The 13,726-nt window shown below is 33.4% G+C and overlaps 1 long non-coding RNA gene across 1 annotated transcript; it reads right to left on the bottom strand.

Annotated features, from left to right (window-relative positions):
- Positions 1–772: 772 nt before the first annotated feature.
- Positions 773–12,714, bottom strand: LOC145982933 (uncharacterized). Its single transcript, XR_014441208.1, has 6 exons — positions 12,623–12,714; positions 9,474–9,513; positions 8,601–8,633; positions 4,994–5,014; positions 3,370–3,384; positions 773–813 (listed from the first exon to the last, which is right to left on the bottom strand). It is a non-coding gene; the product is annotated as an uncharacterized LOC145982933 (long non-coding RNA).
- Between the last annotated feature and the right edge of the window lie 1,012 nt (positions 12,715–13,726).

Here is a 13,726-nt window from a genome sequence, read left to right as displayed (position 1 = left end):
GTAATTATTTAATGGTGTTTATTGTAACGGATGGATTTCTCAACCATCCTTTATAATGAATAAAATATATTTATCCTTCTTGAAATATTTGAGCTCATGGGTATTGGCATGGTGCTAGTTTCAACAGTACTGGAAGTCTACTTTATTTTACGTACATAATCATGCAACACTAAAAGCATACAGTCTCTGTCTCTTTGCTAATCAGCAGCATGGAAAGAGGATAAGTCCAATTCATTGGCTAAAGGATAAGGTTGGAATGAGGAAGAGTGGCTAACCCATAAAATTGTGAACTATTAGTAAACAACTTCAAGGTTCTCTGAAACAAGGAAAGCCGTGATCCTGTGATTTTCCAAATATGGTTAATTGCTCTAGGACTAAATATGGGAATCTGATGATTACCCATCATGAGCAAATTGAGGAAATGGACTTATGTACAAAGAGCCACAAAGATCGGAATGACTTTGAAAGGTCTCTGGTAATCAAAGGGACAGGAGGACACCTTCCTATAAACCCTCCCCCCAAATATGGGACAGAAGGTTAGTCCAGGGAAATTGCTGATCGACGCCAGACTGCACCAGCCAATACCTTCGAGTAAGGTAATGGACTTCTCTTTATTTTACTATTGTTAAATCTTGGATAGTATCCTACAGAAATATTAGAACTTAGCTAGGTTACTGTAGGTTATTAGAAATACTCTGTGTCAGAACTGTGTCAATAAGCTATAAGAAATATGATAGAATGCTTTATATCTTCAAGTGTCTATGGATTTAAGCTACATACCAAATGTAAAGGTCTTATTCACCGATGGAGCCTCTAAGGAAGGAAAAGATAGGAAACATAATATATGTACTGATGGAGTGAAGCTCATATGAAAGGAAATGTATTATGTAAACTATAAACACACTTAAATTTCTCTTATTATCATTAAAGTGTAAATAAACATGCAAGGTCATATTATGAAAACTATCATTAAAAATGCCAGAATTCAGCTACAAAGACTATAAAATAGAATAAATATTTTAAGTTACAATTATGTAGTACATACAGAATGTTTTATTTTCACTTGAAGAAAATTTACTAAAATTATTACACTTTAATAAACGCACTGAACAAACATTTTTATACTAGGTTCATATATACAGTATGAACACCAGAAAAACGCAAGTTTGCATATGACACACACACACGCACATGCACACACACACACACCCCCCACACACACACACACATATATATATATATATATATATATATATATATATATATATTGCTTTAATCAAGGTGTTCAAATATCTTATAGGGCCATTTAACAGAAAAAGGCTTTTTGTAAAAATAAAACAAAATAAAAAAAATTAAAGAAACATGTAGGTATAAATTCCCTTGAAAAAAACGAAATTGCTATTTACTTTGTTGCCCATTAAACCTGATTTGCTTACCTAACCACCACTACATACCCAATACAACACATGCCAAACTGGTAGCAAAAGCAGAGGAATTACGGGAATATTATGAAACACGTATTGGTCCATCGTTCCCAGTTGAATTGCCTTTCCAAAGTTTAATCTGTATATGATTATGAGCATAATACCAGATTTATACATTTCTTCGTGGCTGAGTTTTTAGAACAGTGCGCTCCGCCCGGGCATGGCTGTTCTATGTGAGTCTTCTTCATCAATTTCATCCAAATATCACATATCACTCATCTTCATCGTCGCGATTAGCAAAAATTGGCATAAAAAACCACGCTATGGAACAAAAATCAAAACTTTTCCAGAGGTGCAAATGTCACACCAAATAGCTAGCAAAATTTTCGCACCCCTCCCACCACACATGTCTCACTGTTTCCATGTTATCATAGGAGAATCACCTGAGCTAACCACAAGTAACCGCACACACCCTAGTTAGGAATTTCCACTATCACACACACACACACACACACACACACACACACAGAAGAAACTGAATAACAGCAAAAGCTTTGATATTTTGTTTCACAAGTACCTGTATTTATGTAGAAGGAGCCTTTAGTACATGGTTTATCCATGTACAGTAGACAGCAGTACGTGGTTTATCTCCTATCTCAACTCTTCAGCTGAGGTTGCATGATTCATAATGAAAGCGAAAGGCAGTGAAATTTTGAGTGAAAAGAACAACTGTGTGGAGCAATAAATGAAGCGTAACTGGAAGTCAACCTAACTTGAACCTAACCTTATTAACTTTAACTATTAACTTTAGCTTACAACCAATTGATATTGACGTCATGCAAGAAAGGGGGGAAAGATAACAAAGCAGGCGAGTCTCGTAATAATATACATTACAAAATGATAATTATCAGATGAAGCTGTTAACAAGTTGATTTTAAACCTGCCAAATGATGATAATTCACTGTAACTGTTTGGCAACGGTGGCCGAAAATTAGCCTCCAGGAAGAATATTTCAACTATATATATATAACACATATAAGGGGCCATGGGTTCCATGTATCAAAACACTCGGCCAACATCCCTGAACATCCTGTGATGAACGTTTGTCGGTAGAGTTCGTTTCCACCCTTTATATTTATTTGTGTGTGTGTGTGTGTGTGTGTGTATATATATATATATATATATTATATATATATCCGATGAAGCCGTGGTAACGTTATCTTGTAATCAGGATGAGCCAATAAATGATGACGATAACCTATGAACCTATGCTCTGGAATTTTCATCTGACGAAGAACATCTGAAACAAATTGGGAGGGGGAGAGGAATTCAAGTGTTTAGAATGCTTGGAAGACTGGGATAAGGCAACATCCAGGCACGTTGCATGATGATTGATGTAATATGTATGAGAGAAAGGGGAAAATTTAGAACCATGAAAAAGCCTGGTAAGAATATGAATAAGTTTTCTTAGGAAAACTAATTTGTCCAGTAATTTCCAATTTTTAATTTGTTTATATATTATATAATGATTTTAAAATATTTTGCTTTTTCATTCAACTAAGCTATTGTTTTTGATAATGTACATTTTTTTCACAATTAAACTCCATTTTAAACTACCTCGGTTAACTTTAAATGGTATTTATCATGTGGTGAATCTAACCTTTAAACGAATCGTTTTACGAAATGGCTCAAATTTCAGGTCGTGTATGATCCGTGGAGAGAAGACTACGTTAAAATTGGGTCAAAAATATAACCATACAAGTAGAAACTTTCAATTTCACCATTTCTCCAGAAGTGGATTTACTCTAGCTTAAGAAAATCGACAACTAAGTAAATTATTTATAGAACTTATGAAATTCCAAACATTAATAGCATGAATTGATTTTTCAGCATACGTTTCGTTAATATGCACTTTAATGAAAAAATAACCTTTTTAACTACTTACCAGGTCCATTTTTTCCTAATAGATATGAAAGAAAAAAATTAAACATTATTTAGTTAACTTATACATTAATTGCAGTTTATATGAAATTATAGGAGCCGTGGTGATGTAATTCGTATAACACGGGTTCGAGTTTCGTAGCTGGGTAAAGCGGCTATGACGTAGAAACCGGAATCTTGTTCCTTCCTGGTTGCCAACATCGACAATATGTTGTGCATTACCCCCCCCCCCCATACTTAACATTAATTTACGAAATATGCAATTAGAGGGTTAAGAAAATGAATTCAACAGCCGACTGCTTAGAACTTTCGCAGTGTAATGGAAATTTACAGTACTGTGAATTAATATTCTTTCAAAATTGACTTTTTTATAGAGAGCAAATGTACAGGAACTAGAGCTTGCGTCAGAGACAAATGTTCGTCGTTGTTTTGCATAAAAATTATGCATTAAACATGTGCTATGGACGAAATATTTCCATTGAATCTTCGAAATAGTTCGTAAATACTTGAATATCATAATATCAATTCAAACAGGACTGAATTTAAAGGGGAGGGGCTGGAAAACATACATCGCACTATGATTCTATTTCTTTGTTTTTAGATTGCTTGCTCTATATTTTGATAGCTTGCTCTATATAATTTCCTTGTACTTTCAGAATTTTCAACATTTAAGTACCATATATTTCTTGTTTTTCTCTTCGAATAAAAAAATGTAATTAACTGTTAATAACCACATTTCAAATAAGGTGATCAGAATTTCTTTCCTAAGTAAGCAACTTTCTTTTCTGTTTCTCGACGCCACAATTTTAGGAGAAGGTGTACACGTATGTGTGTGTGATAGCCTAGTACCCCCTATTAGATATTCCAATATTTTGTGAAAATAAAAAAGTAGATAAAATTGTTAAAAGCCTCTTGAATAAGTGATTTATTTTTCAATTTTTTTTTCTTTAAAGGTCAATAAAGATTACACATTCGCATTATTTTTCTATCTACCTTTATAACACTAAATTTAATTTTAAATTGTTTTTTTAAAAAACACTACACTTTGGTTCAGTATATGTTAGTGTTTCTCTGTCACGAAAAACAAAGGCTCACTCGTGTTACCATTGATAAATTGTTTAAAAATATGTAAAATGAACCTTAGTATTAACATGTTTTGTTCCTTTGTACTTTATCAACGAAATTTGAAACTACGAAACAGAAAAGTTGAACAGCAGTCCATAACATCTGAGCGATTATTTGGTATTCGACATATCTTTCAGCAAATCTAATTATTTGCTAACAAACATAAATCACATATATAAAATTGTGTGTGTGTGTGTGTGTGTATAGGTGTGTGTATATATATATATATATATATATATATATATATATATATATATATATATATATATTTGAGCGCAGATTCTCTCTTTGGTAAAGAAATATATAGGATCTGAAAGTGATAAATATATCAACGAGATAAACAAGCAGTCGTCATGTCGTCAAATTTGGTAATATTGATAGCTGACAGCAACGCTACTTGTCTATACACGCATAAATCGCATAACTCGCAGTAGGCAGATTCATTTTATCGTTCACATCATAATATTTAGTCTTCTATTGTATGTTCTATCGTTATTGCTTACCTTGTTTCATTCCTTGCTCCGCTACAATATTAAGAAAAAAATAGATATTGAAAACAATAATATGCAATGTGAGTAACATAAGAATCTAATGTGAAATTTACTTCAAATGTTTCAAAATTTACAATCTTACTTACATTGTCTGTATGTATTATTTTTGCATGTTCGGATATTGACAATAGATAAATTTAGTTGTTCATGTTGTCTTCTTTGATTGACTTTTATTGTGGGAAATATATTTAAATATAATGCAGCCAAAATAATTATCCTTGTCATTTTGTTATTGGCGATAGTACACAATATGAAATTGAGGAATTTATTTAATACAATTGATAATTCCTCATCTTTTAACGTTAAGAAAAGTTTGAAAACATCGTAATGAAAATTTAAAATACAGTACCAAATTATTATCAAGTAGTCAAAATTCATCATGTAGAAGGGTGAATATTGTTACAGGACACACAGATATTGAGCAATATATGTGAAAGGAATAGACAGTGGAATAAGCTGAAAGAGAAATATTGAAGCACAAGTGCTCCTGCCTGCTGGGTATACTACAAAAAATATCCAGAATATAAAGGAAGTGTAAAATATACCTTCTATCTTCCCTGCATTTACTCCAGTGCAAGACCGGAAAAAGAGGCAGAGAAATTTCAACTAAGTGTGGAGCAATAGACGAGGTATGGCTAGAAGTTTGCCTGAGTGGAAAACCCTCAATTAATCTTTACCTTGTACTGATTACGCCATATTATTGAAAAAGTTTAAAAAGTATGATGAGAAATTTGCCAGTTCAAAGATCTAAAAAATATATATAATTTTAATCGTAAATTAAAAATTTGTTGTAGTCTTACAGCCCACACCAAAACGTTTGTATTTGTAAAATCCAAAAAACAGATATAAAGCTAACAGCAGATATTTACAACCACCGTAACTCAAATTTTATTGACAGGAGAGCTAGAATTGTAGATTTCTCTTGTAAAATATTCCAAAGAAGTTTTCCTTGCCAAAGATATTACATGAATTTAGAACACTACATATGCTGCAGCAATTTTGATGTTTTCTTTTCAGGTAGGAATAGGCCATGAAATATTGAATAATACTGTGAACTTTAATTGCGTATTACGAGTTTTACCACATAATTTGAGTAGTAGCTACAAGTAGAATGCTGAAGGAGGACCAGAGACTATTCTTTTGTGTGAGACCAAGCTCATAACACTAACTGAAGAAATGGAAAAGGTTTTTAATATAAATTGTGAACAGAACCCTAATCGGTGCGGCAATATACAATCATTAGTTATCTGGAAATATTCTCTATATTTATCAAAATAGCATACTATATCTTAAATATATAAATTCTTCGTTATTCTGTTTGAAAGAGATTCCTTGAATATATCTTCTATTCTTTTATTTTATTTTTATTTCTTTTTTTTTAGATCTTTAGGGAAATTTACATTTTATTGGCAAACGGGAAGCGAATTCTAAAATAATTTAAATAAATATAATAACATTACCCTAGTGGATATTATTAATTTGCAAGCAAAAATTCGGAACTATTGCTCTTTAGGTATGTGTTCATGAATTTCTAAAATATTATATGGGAGCCTTCATAAACTCAAAAAATAATATTTTTGTACTGTCTGTCTTTCAATTAAGGGCTTGCTAATATACTTTAACACGTTTACGCACATTTCAGCAATTAGTGGCAAAGTGGATATGTCAGTTGTAGACTTTCATTTCTTCGAATTTCATAAACACATGGACATACAGACATAGAGAGTGAGAACAGTATATCATTTAAGTTAATTCTAGGCGTTCTTCTATTTTTCTCTAACTCTCTTACCTAGTGCTATCATTTGTTGATCACAACAATCAAATAGTTACACTCATTGGTTACCGGGAAGGGGCTAGAGAAAATGAAGTACAGCTAATATTTATGAAACTACTTTTTTCAGGGTTGTTAAAAGTCCAGTAATTTTAAATAAATTCAATTCCGGTCCAGGCGAGAAAATCAGCAAGCGTAAATGGGTTCTGGACCATATAGAACCTTTCTGTAAAGTATTCCAATTCGGTCCAGGAAGCATTTTCCCGAATCAATTTGAATATGGTACAGGAACCTTTCTTTTTCAGATGAATTTAATTACGGTCCTGGAAACTTCTTTCAATAACTTGAACCGAATTTAAATTATGCGAGAAAAAAGTTACGGTCCAAAAAAGTCACGGTCCTGTTTCGGAATCAAATAGAACTGATTAGAATTTATGGGTTCATAGAACTTCAACAACCCTGCATCATTCATCACATCGGAGTATACATATTCGGAAAGAGATACTCAACACGCTTATATTGAAGGCATGGCAACAGAAAATGTATGTCTGACAAGGCACGCAACAGAAAAAAATTAATATAGCTGTTTGGCATGTGTATGATAGAGATTGTGAACCCCTAAGTACGTACGCTCTGTGACTGGTTGAAACGAAATGCGTAGAGGGACTACAATGTTGTTTCATAACAACATGCTATGAGAATATGTGTTAAAATTACATGCATGCAATGTTTATATTCTTTATAATCTCTATCATATTTAAACTCGTGGTGATTTAAGATAAGGCTTCAACGATTGTTCTTAGTTGGATTTTCAAATTAGATTATACACATACACCATTGTGTGAATATTTTTGTTTGTGCAATTTTACTGAAATGTAACCAACATGGATTAATTTAACTCAGATTTAAATCAGGTGATTTTTTTAATCACTGATTTAAATCACTTTAAAGAAATAGTTTATATAATAATGTGTATAAGGATTTTGTAGATATCAGAATCACTTCTGGTGAAAGTACATTAATGTTGTAATTATTTAATGGTGTTTATTGTAACGGATGGATTTCTCAACTATCCTTTATAATGAATAAAATACATTTAAGCTCATGGGTATTGGCTTGGTGCTAGTTTCAACAATACTGGAAGTCTACTTTATTTTACGTATATCATCATGCAACACTAAAAGCATACAGTATCTGTCTCTTTGCTAATCAGCAGCATGGAAAGAGGATAAGTCCAATTCATTGGCTAAAGGATAAGGTTGGAATGAGGAAGAGTGGCTAACCCATAAAATTGTGAACTATTAGTAAACAACTTCAAGGTTCTCTGAAACAAGGAAAGCCGTGATCCTGTGATTTTCCAAATATGGATAATTGCTCTAGGACTAAATATGGGAATCTGATGATTACCCATCATGAGCAAATTGAGGAAATGGACTTATGTACAAAGAGCCACTAAGATCGGAATGACTTTGAAAGGTCTCTGGTAATCAAAGGGACAGGAGGACACCTTGCTATAAACCCTCCCCCCAAATATGGGACAGAAGGCCAGTCCAGGGAAATTGCTGCTCGACGCCAGACTGCACCAGAAAATATCTTCGAGTAAGGTAGCGGACTTCTCTTTATTTTACTATTGTTAAATCTTGTATAGTGTACTACAGAAATATTAGAACTTAGCTAGGTTAGGGTAGGTTCTCAGAAATACTCTATGTAAGAACTGTGTCAATAAGCTATGAGAAATATGATAGAATGCTTAATATCTTCAAATGTCTAAGGATTTAAGCTACATACCCAATGTAAAGGCCTTATACACCGAAGGAGCCTCTAAGGAAGGAAAAGATTGGAAACATAATATATGTACTGATGGAGTAAAACTCATATAAAAGGAAATGTATTATGTAAACTATAAACACACTTAAATTTCTCTTAATTAAAATTCAATAATTTTCATAAGCAAAAATAGCAAACATTTTTTTTAGAATAATATACAAAATATTAATCATGTTAAATCTTAAATAGTCTTATTATCATTAAAGTGTAAATAAACATGGAAGGATATTATGTAAACTATCATTAAAAAATGCCAAAGTTGAGCTACAAAGACTATACAATAGAATAAATATTTTAAGTTACAATCATGTAGTACATACAGAATGTTTTATTTTCACTTGAAGAAAATTTACTAAAATTATTATATTTTCATAAACGCACTGAGTTTGCATATATATACACATATATATATAGCTTTAATCAAAGTGTTCAAATATTTTACAGGGCCATATAACAGAAAAAGGCTTTCTGTAAAATAAAACAAAATAAATATTTTAAAAAAAACATGTAGGTATCTGTATGTGTGGTGCCAAAAACCATGCAAGCAATTTTAAACATTTTTTAAATATAAAAACTCGATTTAAGTAAAATACATCATCAAGAATAATTTTTTAAATAAAAATAGTTATATTTATTCACCTTGAATATAACATGTAAAAAAATACACAAAAAATGTAGATGCGCATCCATCACTCATTTATTGTAATATGTTACCTTTAAATTTAAATTACTTTTCTAATATTAGAAATATATTGAATCTATTCGTCGTGTTAAGTACTATTATGATTTATGATAGTTTATAAATGAATAGATATAATAAATAATGTGTCTTACTTGATTTTATAACTTCTCTTATAGCTGTTTTATTGATTTCCTGAAGGAAACATTTAAACATCAGAAGAAATAGAATGCTGATAATATTTGTAATAGAATGATATTGCGTGTAAAATATGTCAAAGAATGAATAAATACAAGGTACCTGAACCCAATATGGCCACTTATATGGTGAATTCAACAGATGACGTTAGTAGTATGTAATTCAGACTGTCCAAATGACGTGACAGAATCTTTTGATTTCATTAATAGTGATTTAATTCTGTCCAGGATGTCTCTGGATCAACCGAAAGTAATTATCTTCACAAACTGTACGATTTCTTGAGTCGCATGTTATTTTTCTCGATTTCGTTAATACCGATTTTGAGAATCCTCCTTTGCAAATTACCTACGTTTCGGAGGCAGAATCAGCCTTCGAAACATAGGTAACACTGTTCTACAAAAAAGAACTTTTTTATTTTTTCTGGAGGAAAAAGTTCTGATTCCTATTGCAAATTTTGAACTGATTTCAAATCTGTATTTAGATTTTCTCCGTCAAGGATAGTTTACGAGTAATCGTGATTTTATTTTTTTCTAAAATTTTGCAATTTTAAGGTGAATACTGAGTGAATTCATGGAATAATTTTATCATACTTTCTCGAAACCTAGTATATTATGTTTAAAAGTTTTAAATGTGATATGTGACACAATATTCGCACACAGAATTGTTACATAATACTTATTTTCAAAAAATATAATAACATTTTTGCAATTTATGTTGCATGTAACATTATATCCACGCTTTCTTTTCTTTCTCTGTTAGACAAGCTTCAAGCTCTGGATTTGCTGAAGTTCTCTAATTTGAGGTTCCTCAAAGTACCTTACTTTCCCTTTGCTGTTGAAAGACGAGGAATTTTGTTTGAAAGACACTTAAATCTTCTTCCAGTTGTGTCCATAGCCTTTACAAATTGTTTCGTAAGGCCTTTTGTTGTGAAGAGGGGGAAGAGGAACATCACACGCTGTATAATGCTGTATATTTTTTCTACCACTTGTCAATTTCGTTTAGACCAATTCTCTTTTGTGTAGTGGTTCTTCTGTCATGGGTATACCACTTGCAGAGGAAGCAGGTATAGTTTGTGTAGCCCTGTTGCATTCACAATATCATTGCAACTATCTTGAAGTCGCCAAATATCCTCCACTTATGCTCCATATATTCCATGGATTTCTTCTAATATCTCTGGACATAAAGGAAATCAGTAAGGATGGAAAATATTGGATAGATCTTGCCTAGGATAGGGACAGATGGAAGGCTTGTGTTGCTGCAGCCATAAGCCTTTGTGCTTAAGAAGCTAGAGAGTTAGTTAGTTAACTTCTAATATCTCACTAGTTCTTTGTGACATTAGAAGAACGTATGAACGTTCATTAAACCACTAATGTCGTTGCGATCAGTCAGTAGGTGCTCAGTTTCAAAATAGGCACGTTCGCCTAATTTTAGTGACGTTTGTGCTGCGGTGGAGAATATATTCGTCGATTCCAAGGTAATGTTTGTAGTACTTCTACATGATAGATCAGATCCTCCTCTTCTGCCTTGAAAAGGCCAAGTCTCCATAGATGTAGCAGAAGCTACCTGGTTGATTTCGACAGGCAAAGTACATCAACTTTAACAAAAGCTGCAAACACAATGGTTAGTACTTTGACAATAACGTGCAGGTACATCATGTAGCTTAGGAACAGAACTGCAAACATCTGAAACAGAAGCTCAGAAGCAAATGTTACCAACTGCTCATCTGACAATTCCCTGCATTTATCACGAACGGTGAATCAGAGTAAAATGAGACTCTTAATTCCTTATAACAAGAAAAACTGTCCCTGATAGCGAAATTCTAATTACGGATTTGAAATAAAACCTTTGTAGAACAGTGACTTAAAAATTTAACACAGTGGTTAACAAAAAAATGGATGAATCACCACTGATCAGCTACAAAGAAGAATCACCTGTATAGTTGACACTGCCGCTGAAATATCTGTTATGAATTCAAATATTTAGAGGAAAATAAAGCAAAGTTCACCAGTAGCCTTATATTGCAAAATGTAATTAAAACGTGAAATAAGTTTGTTCTTGGCCATCATGATTGTTGTGTACCTCTGTGTTGTGCCGTATTTATGTTTGCTAACACGAATACATGACATAATGCCAAGGCACCAGTGTGGAGAACTTCTTTGAATTTTGTTGCCGGGTGTCAAATAGATATACCTTCTTGGGGTGATATACGTGCATTCGTTTTTGGCCCTGGACCGAGATAGCTCCTGAACAACTTTGAACAACTCTTATAACACAGGTTAGCACACGTTATGCAATACAAATATAATTGTAAAGATGTGTGCGTAAATATGCGAGACGTTACGGGAAGAAAATGCCGGCATCTGCGCTATGTCACGCGCTATCTCGGCCCAGAGCAAAACGAACAGACTGTATATATGTGTTTTTGATTTTCTACACTGGCCCATTTTGATTGCCTGTGGCCGCTTTTAATTGATTAATTAATTGATATCGTTTTGCCCTAGTAATGTTCACTTCGATTTTTCAAATCTAACTTTATACTATTAGATATCAGATAAAAAATTCTTAATCTAAGTTTTAAAACAAGTTTACTTTTTGTTACAGTAAAATTCCGTCCCACACCGTGCTTCGAGTCTCCTGTCACGAAGCGTAAAAACTTCCATCCTGAGATTTCGGGCTGTGTATGGGACCGCTGGCCACCCACCATCGTGAGGAAATTATGGAGCTACGAATGAGTTGCGTAACCCTGTCATGGAAACATCCAACAATTAAGGGGGTTCGTCGTGCAGACCATACATCACCCCGTAACTGTGAATGATATCATCGACGTTTGTGGATCGACAGTAGACCCTGGCCCTCAAGGGTTGTTGCACTGCGAATTGTTATTATTATAGAGTGAAATTCTATGTATTGTTAAATATTTATATTAAAGTGCTGCCATTCCACCTCGGCAATGTATTTTTTTATGGAATGGCGACATCTTGAATTGATCACTCCATGTGCTGTGGTAACAATTGAATCGATGTACTGAGCAAGTTAGATATTGAGAATATATTTATGGAGTTAACCTGTGCGTATCTCTAAGGAAAGTGATACAATTTGTACTCACACCAACACAGGGTTCGGCTGCTTCAGTGGTGAAGAGTGAAGCGATGATAAGACAGAAGACCACTAGCAGCATCATGGTGACTCCTCTTGAATAGGAAAGGCTGATCCATCTTTCTGCTCGGTATTTATAGAGAACTTTCCACCGGAAACAAAAATGATTCGTTTCGTAATCAAAGGGTAGGCGTTTTGAAACTTCAGTGCCCATTGTCTGTAAAAAGAATGCAACGGAAGCACTGACAATGCATACTGCCTCACTAGACTGAGGATTTATATGTACTAAAAACTACCAAAATATGCATGCAACTATGCAAAACATAATAATTGAAATATGCACTAAAAATATGCAAAACAAATATTTGCTTGGAAACTTACAAATACAGTCTCTTATCCTACGAAATGCGAGTATTTGGTAAACTATTACACAAATGAGACACAAAATATATTTTACTGAAAATATTGGGTAAAATCTGTGCACAATAATTCATGTAACAGTAAACATGTTTATTTCTACATTTTCAACTGTAAATTTCCTTCGTAAATTTCGTTTATCTGTTAGTACTAGTCTGTAAGCCTCAATATCACACATGGCGTAATCGGAGCAAACGTCATGTTCGGAACATGCAATAACTGCTCTTCTGGCAGCATACCATCACAATGTCCTACCAAAACCAAACACACTTTCTTCAAGGGATCAGGATTCTTGTCAATACCATCTGAAACTTGTTGCATATTTGATGACCTGCAGCAGAAATTCTCTCAAATCTTGCTTCAGGTTCTTCGATTACGGAAAGGGTTGTTCCTCCTTTTGCCTATCTTCTTGATCTTGCCTCGCAGGTAGGGTGACCATACGTTCCCGTTTGCGTGCTAAAAGAATGTTGATGAACTGCGTTTCAAGCAATTCATAACAATCAAACTGCTCCATTATCGGCGAGAACATTCGAGCAGACAACAGTTTATTTTTTAAAGCTCAGGTGGTGGTGTTTGTTGCATCGAGTTATTTGTAGAGCAGTGTATAAGCGTGGTCAAGAAGTTTGCAATACGGACCTGCAACAAGAATTTACATTCCTGCGTCTTGACAGAAACTCAAGAGACAAACCACGTGTTG

This window comes from Lepisma saccharinum, unplaced genomic scaffold (genome assembly GCF_977018435.1).
Source record: "Lepisma saccharinum unplaced genomic scaffold, izLepSacc3.1 HAP1_SCAFFOLD_465, whole genome shotgun sequence".
In the NCBI taxonomy this organism is placed as follows: Eukaryota; Metazoa; Arthropoda; class Insecta; order Zygentoma; family Lepismatidae; genus Lepisma; species Lepisma saccharinum.
The sequence above is the reverse complement of the archived record's forward strand: the minus strand, read 5'-3'. Positions and strand labels throughout refer to the sequence as shown.